Below are 13,973 nucleotides of genomic sequence, written 5' to 3'. Positions count from 1 at the left end.
GTTAGGAATCTACTTCGGGCGTGGAAGGCGGATATTGTATGTTTACAAGAGACCAAGCTGAAAATGATTGATAGGAAAATTGTGAGGAGCCTGTGGAGGGGTAATCATGTGGATTGGTCATTCCTGGCATCAAAGGGGGCATCCGGAGGGATCGTGGTTATGTGGGATAGACGGGTGGTAGAGAAGGTGGAGGATTGCATTGGGCAGTATGTGGTAGCATGCTCTTTTAAGTGTGTTTCCGATAATTTCTCATGGGCTTTTGCAGGTGTTTATGGCCCCAATCTAGACCAGTCAAGAAAATTTTTGTGGGAGGAACTATCAGGGATTCATTCCTGGTGGGGACTTCCATGGTGTATAGGGGGAGACTTTAATGTGGTGAGATTCCCGAGTGAAGTTTCGGGTACCAGAAGATTGCGACCAGCCATGGAGGAATTCTCGAAGTTTATTTTTGATGTGAACTTAGTGGACTTGCCACTTGCGGTGGGAATTGCCACTTGGTCAAATAATCAGTCATGGTCCAGATTGGACAGGTTCTTAATTTCTCCAGAATGGGAAAGCCATTTCCCATGTGTCTGGCAAAAACGTTTGCCCCGTATTGGATCCGACCATTGGCCTATTCTGATTGATTGCGGAGGAGTTCATAATGGTCGTCGGCCGTTTAAATTTGAGAATATGTGGCTAAAATCGGAAGGGTTCGTGGAGAGGGTCAAACAGTGGTGGTCTTCTTATTATTTCCATGGTACTCCCAGTTTCATTTTTGCAAGTAAATTGAAAGCCCTAAAAAGAGATCTAAAAGAATGGAACTTAGAGTCTTTTGGCAACGTAGAAGTAAACAGGAAAGCCAAGATGTTGGAACTACAGGAGATTGAGAGGCTGCAAGAGGTACAACCACTCACTCAGGAAGAACAAGACAGGAGATCAGAGCTGGTCATTGAGATTGAGAGACTGATTCTGTTAGAAGAGATGTCTTGGCGGCAAAAGTCCAGGGCACTGTGGTTGAGGGAAGGAGATCGAAGCACAAGTTTCTTCCACAGAATTGCAAATTCACATAGGAGGAACAACAATATTGAGAAGCTGATAGTGGATGGTGCAGAGTGTAGAGATGAGCAGGTACTTCACAATCACGTAGTTGAATTTTATGAGAATCTACTGACAGAGCAGGAGGGTTGGCGGCCTCCCCTAAATGGGATGGAATTTGATACTATTGGGTCGACTGACGTCTCTCGGTTGGAAAGGGAGTTCGAGGAGTTAGAGGTCTTTAAGGTAGTGAGTAAGATGGCCAGGGATAAAGCACCAGGACCGGATGGTTTCTCCATGGGTTTCTTCCAAGATTGTTGGGATGTATTAAAGGAGGACCTTATGAAGGTTTTCCAGGAATTTTACATGGCTGGAAAATTTGAGAAAAGTCTAAACACCACTTTTATAGCACTGATTCCCAAGAAGGTGGGGGCTATGGATTTGAAGGAGTTTAGGCCTATTAGTCTAGTGAATGGATTGTATAAGATAATCTCGAAAGTACTTGCAAACAGAATGAGTGAGGTTATGGGACAGCTTATTACTAAACCCCAAAATGCCTTCGTGAAGGGCAGACAGATTTTGGATGCGGTACTAATTGCCAATGAATGCCTTGATAGCAAGTTGAAAGAGGGAAAGTCAGGAATCATGTGCAAGTTAGACATGGAAAAGGCCTATGATCATGTTAATTGGGATTTTCTTCTACATTTGCTAAGGAGATGTGGTTTTGGGGAACGGTGGAGGGCGTGGATTCACTGGTGTATATCTACGGTAAAGTATTCTGTGTTGTTAAATGGAGTTCCAGTAGGTTTCTTCCAGAGTTCTCGTGGATTGCGACAAGGGGATCCTTTGTCACCTTTTCTGTTCGTGATAGTTATGGAGGCTCTAAGTCGGATGCTCTTGGTTATGGTTGAAAACGGACTCTTAAACGGGATTCCGATTGGCAACTCGGACAGGGGAACTATTATCATTTCTCACCTCTTGTTTGCAGATGATACACTTATACTATGTGAAGCTGAGCAAAATCAGATGCAAGTGGTAAAGATTTTACTCCTTTGCTTCGAGGCCGTCTCCGGGTTAAGGGTGAATTGGGAAAAATCAGAGTTGGTGCCCATAGGGGAGGCTTCTAATATTCGACACCTAGCGAGAACGGTGGGGTGTAAGATATCTTCTTTCCCTATGACTTATTTGGGACTTCCTTTAGGGAGTGCTTCGAGAGCGTCTGCGGTGTGGGATTCAGTTATCGAAAAAATAGAGAGAAGATTGGCGGGGTGGAAGAGGTTGTACTTGTCGAAAGGGGGAAGGACTACATTGATAAAGAGTACACTCTCTAACTTACCTACCTACTTTTTATCTCTATTCCCAATACCAGCAAGCGTGGCGGTTCGTATTGAGAAGCTCCAACGAGATTTCTTATGGGGGGGCTTGGGGGAGGAGTTCAAATTCCACTTGGTTAAGTGGGAGCAAGTGTGTCGACCTATATCAGGGGGAGGCTTGGGGGTTCGAAACCTAAGGATGTTCAACCGAGCGCTATTAGGCAAATGGCTTTGGAGATTTGCCAACGAACATGATTCCCTTTGGAAGCTGGTGGTTGTGAAGAAGTATGGCGGTTTATGGGGGGAGTGGTGCACTAGAGAAGTAAGGGGAGCTTATGGTGTGGGGTTATGGAAACATATAAGAAGAGGATGGGGGTTCTTTAATCGACATGTAAAGCTTTGTGTGGGTACGGGTTTAAGAATCAAATTCTGGAGAGATGTATGGTGTGCTAGTAGGGCCTTGAAAGACTTGTACCCTCCTCTGTTCCAGTTGGCTAGAGATAAGGATGCTTCAGTGGCAGAAGTCAGGGAGTTGGAGGGGGGTCAGATTCTTTGGAATATTAATTTTAGTAGGGCTGCGCAAGACTGGGAACTAAGTATGTTTGAGGACTTCTACGGCCTTTTATACTCCATAAGACCCAATAGCCAGCAAGAGGATGTGTTGAGGTGGTCTCTAACAGACAAAGGTATTTTTTCTGTTCGCTCTTTTTATAAGATCCTCACACAGGAGCACTCCACTCCTTGTCCCTGGAGAAAAATCTGGAGAAATAAGGCTCCTCCCAAAGTATCTTTCTTTGTGTGGACTGCATCCTTGGGAAAGATACTTACTACAGATAATCTGAGGAAAAGAAGGATCATTATCGCGGACTGGTGTTGCATGTGTAGAAGAGGGGGAGAGTCGGTCGACCATCTCCTTCTACACTGTGATACGGTAAGGGCCCTTTGGAATGAAGTATTCTTACGACTAGATATAGCTTGGGTTATGCCTAAAACTGTGGAGGCGGCACTGGCTAGTTGGTCAAATATAAGGGGCAGAAAACCAATTAAAGCTATCTGGAAGATGATCCCTCTATGTATCATGTGGTGTGTATGGAAGGAGCGAAATGGGAGGACCTTTGAGGACCAAGAAAGATCAGTAGCGGAGCTTAAACTTTTATTTTTCAGAACACTTTGTAACTGGGCTGTTGCTGTGGATTTTGATGGCATGGCCATGCATGATTTTCTTGTCTCTAATGTACCTACCTAGCTAGGGCGTTAGAGTTGTAATACTGGCTTTGCCATTGATCAATAAAATTAGTTTAATTATCAAAAAAAAAAAAAAATATGGCATTACATGGTGCATGCACGTGTGTTTTTGTTTATGTGTGAAAAGCCTGTGTATTGGCATAAGTGGTCTTACGGGTGCGTGTGTATCACGACCCCAAGCCGGGATGGGGTATTATCCTGGTGGAGCTCCTTTGGTCACTCGGGAGCGGAATAAACTGAGTGATGTTCCCTGAGTTGTCGCTAGACGTCGGGAGCGGGGGTTAGGGGTTGCTTGGCTACGAACGCGCCGGGTGCGGAACCGGGCATCGCTCTACGCACCGACTCCGTGGCCCTTCGCTGGTGAGGGCTAGAGGATGCTTGGCTACGAACGTGCGGGGCACGGAACTGGGCATCGCTTGTTAGGTGTCACATGCGTGGTGGTACTCTGCGGTGTGGCACTGGAGCCAGGGTGTGCGGATGACCCCTAGGGGAGGTCATGGTGCATACGGTTAAAATGGATAATAATTTGAGTCGGATAAAGGCCAAATGTGACTTTTGGCGTGTTTTTCGGAAAGGGTGTGTTTTTGGGGCCAAATGGGTTTTTGGCGTGTGTGGAAAATTGTGTCTTTGGGTTTAGTGCATTGGGCATGTTTCACGCATATTGTTTGAGTTCTATGTGTTTTTATCTGGTAGTGTTTGGGTTTTACTTACCTGCGGTACCATTTTTGGTTCCGTAGCTTTTGGTGTAGAGTTAGAGGACGAAGAGGAGGAGGCTGAGCCCGAGGATGTGGCTCCGCTGGGTTGCTGATGCTATGTTTTATATTTGTTTAAAATTGTATTTGTGTTTTTTTGTAATATTTTATCTATGTACGTTTTAAACAACTTGTATTACGTTAAGAAAAATTCTGGTATTTAGTTATGACTTTCGTTATCCGCTGCGTGTTTCTTCGTGCACATTTGTTGCTTTTGCACACACTTGGCACCCGTCGATAGGGTGGTGACCCGGGTTGTCACCATCCGGACGTCTCGATTTCCCCATGTTCGGGCGTGGGGATTTGGGGGCGTCACAAGTGGTATCAGAGCGGTTTGGCTCTGGGTAAAACCACATGTCCTGTAGGCAGTATCAGAATGCTTTTTAAAGTTGTGTTTTAAAAATTATGTTAAGTACAGTTATTTTTTTTTTGTTTTATTTGTTTGAGCTTATTTGTTTGTTTGTATTTATTTAGTTATGTTTTTGCAAGCTGGTTTCTTTTGTTTCTTGCTGTGTGGGGTTGGTTTTGTTTTTGTTGGTTTTATGATGGTTTTATTTGTTTTCTTAAAGGAGGGTCAAGAGTGGTGTTGTGGCAGGAAAATGGGGAGACCAAGGAAATCTACCCAGGAACCACGGGACAATACCTCCAGGGATGACTCCCTAGCCGAAGCAATACGGCAGATGACAGAATTTATGCAGCAGAGTGCGAGGTCTCAACAGGCAGGGCCTTGGCCACAACAAGGACCTTGGCCACAACAAGGGGGTCCTTGGCCACCATCAGGAGGGCCTTGTCCACCATCAGGAGGGCCTTATCCACCGTCAGGAGAGCCTTTGTGACGCCCCCAAATCCCCACGCCCGAACACGGGGAAATCGAGACGTCCGGATGGTGACAACCCGGGTCACCATCCTATCGAAGGGTGCCAAGTGTGTGCAAAGGCAACAAATGTGCACGAAAGAACACGCAGCGGATAACGAAAGTCATAACTAAGTACCAGAATTTTTCTTAACGTAATACAAGCTGTTTAAAATGTACATAGATAAAATATTACAAAAACACAAATACAGTTTTAAAACAATTATAAAACATAGCATCAGCAACCCGGCGGAGCCGCATCCTCGGGCTCAGCCTCCTCCTCTTCGTCCTCTAACTCTGCACCAAAAGCTACGGAACCAAGAATGGTACCGCAGGTAAGTAAAACCCAAACACTACCAGATAAAAACACATAAAACTCAAACAAGATGCATGAAACATGCCCAATGCACAAAGCCCATAAAACACAAGTTTTCCACACACGCCAAAAACCTATTTGGCCCAAAAACACACAACCTTTCTAACTAACACGCCAAAAGTCACATTTGGCCCAATATCTCGCCAAAAGTCCATTTGGCCCAATACCACGCCAAAAGTCCCATTTGGCCTCTCAAACCATTATCCAATTTTAACCGCGTGAACCATGACCTCCCCTAGGGGTCATCCGCACACCCTGGCTCCAGTGCCACACCGCAGAGTACCACCACGCTTGTGACACCTAACAAGCGATGCCCAGTTCCGCACCTCGCGCGTGCGTAGCCAAGCATCCTCTAGCCCTTACCAGCGAAGGGCCATGGAGTCGGTGCGTAGGGCGATGCCCGGTTCTGCGCCCGGCGCGTTCGTAGCCAAGCAACCCCTAGCCCCCGCTCCCGTCGTCTAGCGACAACTCAGGGGACATCACTCAGTGTATTCCGCTCCCGAGTGACCAGAGGAGCTCCACCGGGATAATACCCCATCCCGGCTTGGGGTCGTGATACACACGCACCCGTAAAACCACTCACACCAATACACAGGCTTTTCACACAATTCTACAAACACACGTGCATGCACCATGCAATGCCATAACAATGCATAATAAAATAATCAAACAACATAAAACAATTAAACAGACAACTCCGTCCTCCATCCATCCGACCCCCGAAACTCCTCGGACTCAGTCCGAAATCAACAACCAACAACAATAAATAAATTGAATGAGCGATATATATTTAAATCTGAGAATAGGGTTTGGAAAATACTTACAGCGCTATACGGTAATTTTAGAAAACAAGCGGCGTTGCAAACGGCGGCGGAAAAGCAACGTCACAGTGAAAATTCACTGCGGCCGTGGGTTTGAAAAATTCACTTTTGAACGGGGACAAACTAGGACACGAAATTGATAGGAAATGGTCTAGGGATGGTTGTGAAGTTATTGGAAGTGATGAACGACCGTGGGTGGTGGCGGAATCGCTGGAAATGGCCGGAAAGTGCAAATCGGAAACTAAGCTTGTAGGAGCTGTTCCGGTGGTCGTTGGAGGCCGGAAATGGGTGGGTTAGGACGGCAAGGAGTCGGTGATGAAGTGGTGAAGAAATGGTGGCCGGAGGTGGAGCGACGGGGCCGGATCGGAGCAAAATCCGTGCGGCTTTGTTGGGTGTTTTCCGGCCAAACGGCCGGCCGGTTGGGGGTGGCCTTCGGAGGGGTGGTGCGCCGGAGGGAGGGGAAGAGTTTGGGACCGGTGCCGAGCCAAATGGTGGCCGGACGGCGGTGGGCCGGTAGAGAGAAGGCTTCGGCCGTGAGGGAGAGAGAAGAGAGAGAGAGAGCCGATCGGGGGGGGTTCGGACGCGGGGAGAGAGAAAAGAAAAAAGAAAAAGAAGAAAAAAAGAAAAAGAAAGGAAAAAGAAAAAAAGAAGGAAAAAGAAAAAAAGAAAAAAGGAAAAAGAGAAAAGGAAAAAGATGTGAAAAGAAATGAGGTCCAATCTTCACTCCGGGAAAACGAAACAAACCGCCGAAAAAGATAAAAAAAAAAACCACAAAACAACTAAAAGAAATAAAACAAAACCTCAAATAAATTTAAAACTAATTTTAAAACGCAAATAAATTTAAAATAAATAACTAATATATTAATTAAAATAAAACAACCATTTCAGCGAAAATACACTCAAAAACGGGTCATCACATCCTCCCCTCCTTAAAAACAATTTCGTCCTCAAAATTGCAAGTCAACCACCAACTTAAAACAAGCCACAAGAATGCACATAAACTAACTGTGATCAAGATTAAGATACATACCTTCTCTATTCGAACAAATACGGGTACTGCTCCCTCATGTCCGCTGCTCGCTCCCAAGAGAAGTCTTGTGCTAACGGATCTCCCCAAGCCACTTTAACCAAAGGTATCGTCTTGGACCTCAACTGTTGCTCATTCCAATCCATGATCTGCGACGGAATAACTTCATAAGTGAGATCCGGTTGCAACTGAATACCCGCTGGGTCGACGAAGCGTGGCTCTTGCTGTCCAAAGCTCTTCTTCAGGGATGATACGTGGAAGACATCATGAACATCCCCAAAATAATCTGGCAAAGCAACTCTATAGGCGACGGACCCTACTCTCTCCAGAATCTGAAAAGGGCTGACGTACCTCGGATCTAGCTTCCTTTTCTTACCAAAACGCTTAACACCTCTCATGGGAGAGACTTTAAGGTAAATCCAATCACCAACTTCAAACGACAACTCTCTCCTCCTGGTATCAGCGTAACTCTTCTAGCGACTCTGAGCTGCCGCCATTTTATCTCTGATGATCCGGACTTGGCTTTGCATCTCTTGAATTATTTCAGGTCCAATTACCCTACTCTCCCCAATTTCATCCCAACACAAGGGCGACCTACACTTTCTCCCATAAAGAGCTTCATAGGGAGCCATCTGAATGGTCGCATGGAAGCTGTTATTGTAGGCAAACTCAATGAGCGGCAAATGATTTTTCCAACTCCCTTGGAATTCCATGACACATGCACGCAACATGTCTTCCAGGGTCTGGATGGTGCGCTCTGACTGGCCGTCTGTCTGCGGGTGATAAGCAGTACTGAACTTCAACTTAGTACCCAAAGCTTCCTGCAAACTCTTCCAGAACTGCGACGTAAACCTCGGGTCTCGATCCGACACTATACTCTTTGGTACGCCGTGTAGCCGCACTATCTCTTTGACATACAGACGGGTCAACTTACCCAAAGAGTCGGTGTTATTAACAGGCAGAAAATGAGCACTCTTCGTTAATCGGTCCACAATCACCCAAACAGAATTTTTCCCACTAGGCGTTCTCGGCAAACCCACCACGAAGTCCATCGTGATATCATCCCATTTCCACTCAGGAATAGGGAGGGGTTGGAGCATACCTGCAGGTCTCTGATGCTCGGCCTTCACCTGACGGCATGTGTGGCATTTCTCCACATATAAGGCAACGTCCTTCTTCATTCCATCCCACCAGTAATTTTTCTTCAAGTCCCGATACATCTTTGTACTGCCGGGATGAACTGAATAAGGGGCCGCATGAGCTTCCGCCATGATCCGCTCTTTGAATTCAGAGTCCTTGGGGACCACTCTGCGATCTCGGAACCGAAGTATCCTATCGTTATCCATGCTATAATGCAACGGCCCTCGAGATTTTCTGACTCTATTCCTGATGTTCAGCAGCTTCGGATCCTTTCTCTGGAGAGTCTTCAATTCTTCAAAATCAGTTACCCGAATATCAAGAACTGAAGATAAGATCTCTACTTGCTGCGAACTCTCTATAAGGAGCCTTCTCATCCCACAAAGCAACGAATCCACTTCCGACGGCTCGGCTTCATCTTCCAAATGAGACTTCCGGCTCAAAGCATCAGCAACTATATTAGCCTTCCCCGGGTGGTACTTGATCTCACACTGATAGTCACTGATTAGCTCCAGCCAACGCCTTTGCCTCATATTCAGATTTTTCTGGGAAAACAAATGCTTCAAGCTCTTGTGATCGGTAAATACCTCACAAGCTTCCCCATACAAGAAGTGCCGCCAGATCTTAAGGGCAAAAACAATCGCAGCCAATTCTAGATCGTGCATCGGATAATTCTTTTCATGGTCCTTTAGCTGACGAGATGCATAGGCTACAACCCGTCCTTCCTGCATAAGGACACAACCCAAACCGAACTTAGACGCATCACTGAAGACTACGAATGGCTTATGCGGTTCTGGGAGTGCTAACACTGGTGCCGTTGTCAACCTGTTCTTCAATTCCTGGAAGCTTCTCTCACATTTCTCTGACCAAACAAATTCTGTATTCTTCCGAGTCAAAGCTGTGAGAGGTCCGGATAAGCAAAACCCTCTACAAATCTTCGGTAGTATCCGGCGAGCCCCAAGAAACTCCTGACCTCGCGCACTGTTGTCGGGCGCTGCCATGACAATATGGCTTCTACCTTACTAGGATCAACTGCCACTCCGCCCCAAGAAATTACATGCCCAAGAAATTTAACTTCTTCCAACCAGAATTCACACTTGCTGAGTTTGGCGTATAGCTGGTGTTCTCTCAATCTCTCTAGTACCAGACTAAGATGATATACATGCTCTTCAACATCTTGGGAATAAATCAGTATATCATCAATAAATACTACCACAAAGGAATCCAGATAAGGTCGAAACACTCGATTCATCAAATCCATGAACGCTGCAGGGGCATTAGCTAACCCAAACGGCATCACCTTAAATTCATAATGCCCATACCTCGACCTGAAAGCAGTTTTAGGCACATCCTGGTCTCTGATTCTCAGCTGGTAGTATCCCGACCTCAGATCAATCTTAGAGAACACGGCTGCTCCTTGAAGCTGGTCAAACAAATCATCAATCCGCGGGAGATGGTATTTATTTTTGATGGTCACCTTGTTCAATTCCCGATAGTCAATGCACATACGGAGGGTTCCATCTTTCTTCTTAACAAATAAAACTGGTGCACCCCACGGCGACGTACTAGGCTGAATAAATCTCTTCTCTACCAGTTCTTGCAACTGAGTCTTCAACTCTTTCAATTCAGCCGGTGCCATGCGATAAGGAGCTTTATGCACAGGAGCCGCTCCAGGTTCCAAATCTATAACAAACTCCATCTCCCGAACAGGGGGTAGTCCGGGCAAGTCATCCACAAACACATTGGGGAATTCTTCCACAACTGGGATGTCTGCCAAAGACTTCTTCTCAGACGGCGTGGACACCATCTGCACCAAGAATGCATCCGCTCCCCATGAAATCTCTCGTCTTGCCTGAATCGCCGATATAATCATTGGCTTTTCTTTTAATCTACTCCCCGCAAATTTCAGACAATCACCATCTGGAAGCTGAAAGTTAATTATCCGACTTCTGCAATTAATACTCGCAGAATATCGGTATAGCCAATCCATCCCGAGGATGATATCAAAACCCAACAGCTTGAACACCACCAAATCAGCATCCAAGAATCTTCCCTCAAAATTTAATGGGCATCCCAAAGCAACCTTGGAACACCACACCATCTCACCATCGGGTAGAGCCACTACCATAGCCTTCGGCAACGGTTCCGTGACCAAGTTACACACCCGAGTAAACGTGGAAGACACAAACGATCGTGAAGCACCGGAATCAAACAAAGTACAAGCATAAAACTCATACAAACGGATTCTTCCTGAACCAAACACACAACCCATGAAATAAAAAAAAAAAAACAACGAAGAAACCAAATGCACCAAAAATTAAATCTAACTTAAAAATTAAATTAATCCATACCTGTGATTACTCCAGCATCATGGGTCGCTGGTGCCTCTTCATCCACCTCTCCGGGTGTGACAGCATAAACCCGGGCTTGCACTGCTTGTCTCGGGTTGGTTTCTTCCACCGTGTCTACCTCCACGGCTTCCTTGAACTCTGACGGGGCAATCCCGAGCAATATGTCCCACTTGGCCGCACCGGTAACACTGGGGTCCGCTACTCGTCCGACACTCGCCCTCATGAGCTCTATTACAAGCTCCACAAACAGGCACACGTCCTCCCATGCGAACACTTGAGGATGCTTGAGGTCGAGTTCCGGTCCGCTGAACGAATTTCTGGGGCGAACCCGAGCTGCTTCCTTCACCAGAGAAACTCCGCCTCTTATGCCCTGGAGGGGAGCCCATACTCAGATTATTTTCCCGCTCTACAAGGGTGGCCACATCCACTAACTCCTGAAAAGTGGATATCCGATGGCTGACCACCATACGGCGTATGTCATGACGCAGCCCCTCCTGGAAACGATCTGCTCGCATCTCCTCAGTGGCGACAAGGTGAAGAGCAAACTGCTCAAGTTCTATGAACCTCCGGGCGTACTGTTCCACTGTCGCGCCCCCTTGGACCAGATTGGAGAACTCTCTTGCCTTTTGCTTCCTTACCGATGCGGGAAAGAAGCGGTCATTGAACTCCTTCTTGAAACGCTGCCAGGTCACCGCAGCGAAAGATCCCAGTTCAGATTCCAACAGCACCCTCTTGGTATCCCACCAATCAGAAGCGGTACCTTGCAAGAGATAGCTGGCGTAGAGTACTTGCTGTGCCTCAGTGCACCCACACACCTCAAAAGTTTTCTCCAGATCTTTGATCCATTTTCTAGCCTGAAGTGGATCCTCATTTCCAGTGAAGTGTGGAGTCCTATGCGCCAGGAAGCGCTCATAGGTGCATTCGGCTTGCACCATGCTACTGGACCCTCCTGGATACATCCAAGGCCCTCCCTGATATGGCCAGGGACCTCCTGGTTGTGGCCAAAACCCTCCTTGTTGCGGACAAGGCTCTCCTGACGGTGGATAAGGTCCTCCTGATGGTGGCCAAGGACCCCCTTGTGGTGGCCAAGGTTCTTGTGGTGGCCAAGGCCCTGCCTGTTGAGACCTCGCACTCTGTTGCATAAACTCCGTCATCTATCGAATTGCTTCGGCTATGGAGTCATCCTTGGAGGTATTGTCCCGTGGCTCCTGAGTATTTTTCCTTGGTCTCCCCATTTTCCTGTCACAACACCACTCTTGACCCTCCTTTAAAAAAACAAATAAAACCATCATAAAACCAACAAAAACAAAACCAACACCACACAGCAAGAAACAAAAGAAACCAGCTTGCAAAAACATAACCAAATAAATACAAACAAACAAACAAGCTCAAACAATTAAAACAAATAAAACAATTGTACTTAACATAAATTTTAAAACACAACTTAAAAAAAAAAAAAAAAAAAAACATTCTGGTACTACCTACGGGACACGTGGTTTTACCCAGAGCCCAACCGCTCTGATACCACCTATGACGCCCCCAAATCCCCACGCCCGAACACCGGGAAATCGAGACGTCCGGATGGTGACAACCCGGGTCACCATCCTATCGACGGGTGCCAAGTGTGTGCAAAGGCAACAAATGTGCACGAAAGAACACGCAGCGGATAACGAAAGTCATAACTAAGTACCAGAATTTTTCTTAACGTAATACAAGCTGTTTAAAACGTACATAGATAAAATACTACAAAAACACAAATACAGTTTTAAACAAATATAAAACATAGCATCAGCAACCCGGCGGAGCCGCATCCTCGGGCTCAGCCTCTTCCTCTTCGTCCTCTAACTCTGCACCAAAAGCTACGGAACCAAGAATGGTACCGCAGGTAAGTAAAACCCAAACACTACCAGATAAAAACACATAAAACTCAAACAAGATGCATGAAACATGTCCAATGCACAAAGCCCATAAAACACAAGTTTTCCACACACGCCAAAAACCCATTTGGCCCAAAAACACACAACCTTTCTAACTAACACGCCAAAAGTCACATTTGGCTCAATATCTCGCCAAAAGTCCATTTGGCCCAATACCACACCAAAAGTCCCATTTGGCCTCTCAAACCATTATCCAATTTTAACCGCGTGCACCATGACCTCCCATAGGGGTCATCCGCACACCCTGGCTCCAGTGCCACACCGCAGAGTACCACCACGCGTGTGACACCTAACAAGCGATGCCCAGTTCCGCGCCCCGCGCGTGCGTAGCCAAGCATCCTCTAGCCCTCACCAGCGAAGGGCCACGGAGTCGGTGCGTAGGGCGATGTCCGGTTCCGCGCCCAGCGCGTTCGTAGCCAAGCAACCCCTAGCCCCCGCTCCCGTCGTCTAGCGACAACTCAGGGAACATCACTCAGTGTATTCCGCTCCCGAGTGACCAGAGGAGCTCCACCGGGATAATACCCCATCCCGGCTTGGGGTCGTGATACACACGCACCCGTAAAACCACTCACGCCAATACACAGGCCTTTCACACAATTCCACAAACACACGTGCATGCACCATGCAATGCCATAACAATGCATAATAAAATAATCAAACAACATAAAACAATTAAACAGACAACTCCGTCCTCCATCCATCCGACCCCCGAAACTCCTCGGACTCAGTCCGGAATCAACAACCAACAACAATAAATAAATTGAATGAGCGATATATATTTAAATCTGAGAATAGGGTTTGGAAAATACTTACAGCGCTATACGGTAATTTTAGAAAACAAGCGGCGTTGCAAACGGCGGTGGAAAAGCAACGTCACAGTGAAAATTCACTGCGGCCGTGGGTTTGAAAAACCCACTTTTGAACGGGGAGAAACTAGGACACGAAATTGATAGGGAATGGTCTAGGGATGATTGTGAAGCTATTGGAAGTGATGAACGGCCGTGGGTGGCGGCGGAATCGCCGGAAATGACCGGAAAGTGCAAATCGGAAACTAAGCTCGTAGGAGCTGTTCCGGTGGTCGTTGGAGGCCGGAAATGGGTGGGTTAGGACGGCAAGGAGTCGGTGATGAAGTGGTGAAGAAATG

General features: G+C 46.7%; 1 protein-coding gene across 2 annotated transcripts in view; it reads left to right on the top strand.

Moving 5' to 3' along the window:
- The window catches only part of LOC122309073 (stress enhanced protein 1, chloroplastic), a 32,536-nt gene that overhangs the window by 7,082 nt on the left and 11,481 nt on the right, over window positions 1-13,973 (top strand). The window lies entirely within an intron of this gene.

The sequence above is a fragment of the Carya illinoinensis genome, chromosome 5 (assembly GCF_018687715.1).
Source record: "Carya illinoinensis cultivar Pawnee chromosome 5, C.illinoinensisPawnee_v1, whole genome shotgun sequence".
Taxonomy (NCBI): domain Eukaryota; kingdom Viridiplantae; phylum Streptophyta; class Magnoliopsida; order Fagales; family Juglandaceae; genus Carya; species Carya illinoinensis.
Note: the sequence above shows the minus strand (reverse complement) of the source record. Positions and strands in the feature narration are given on the sequence as shown.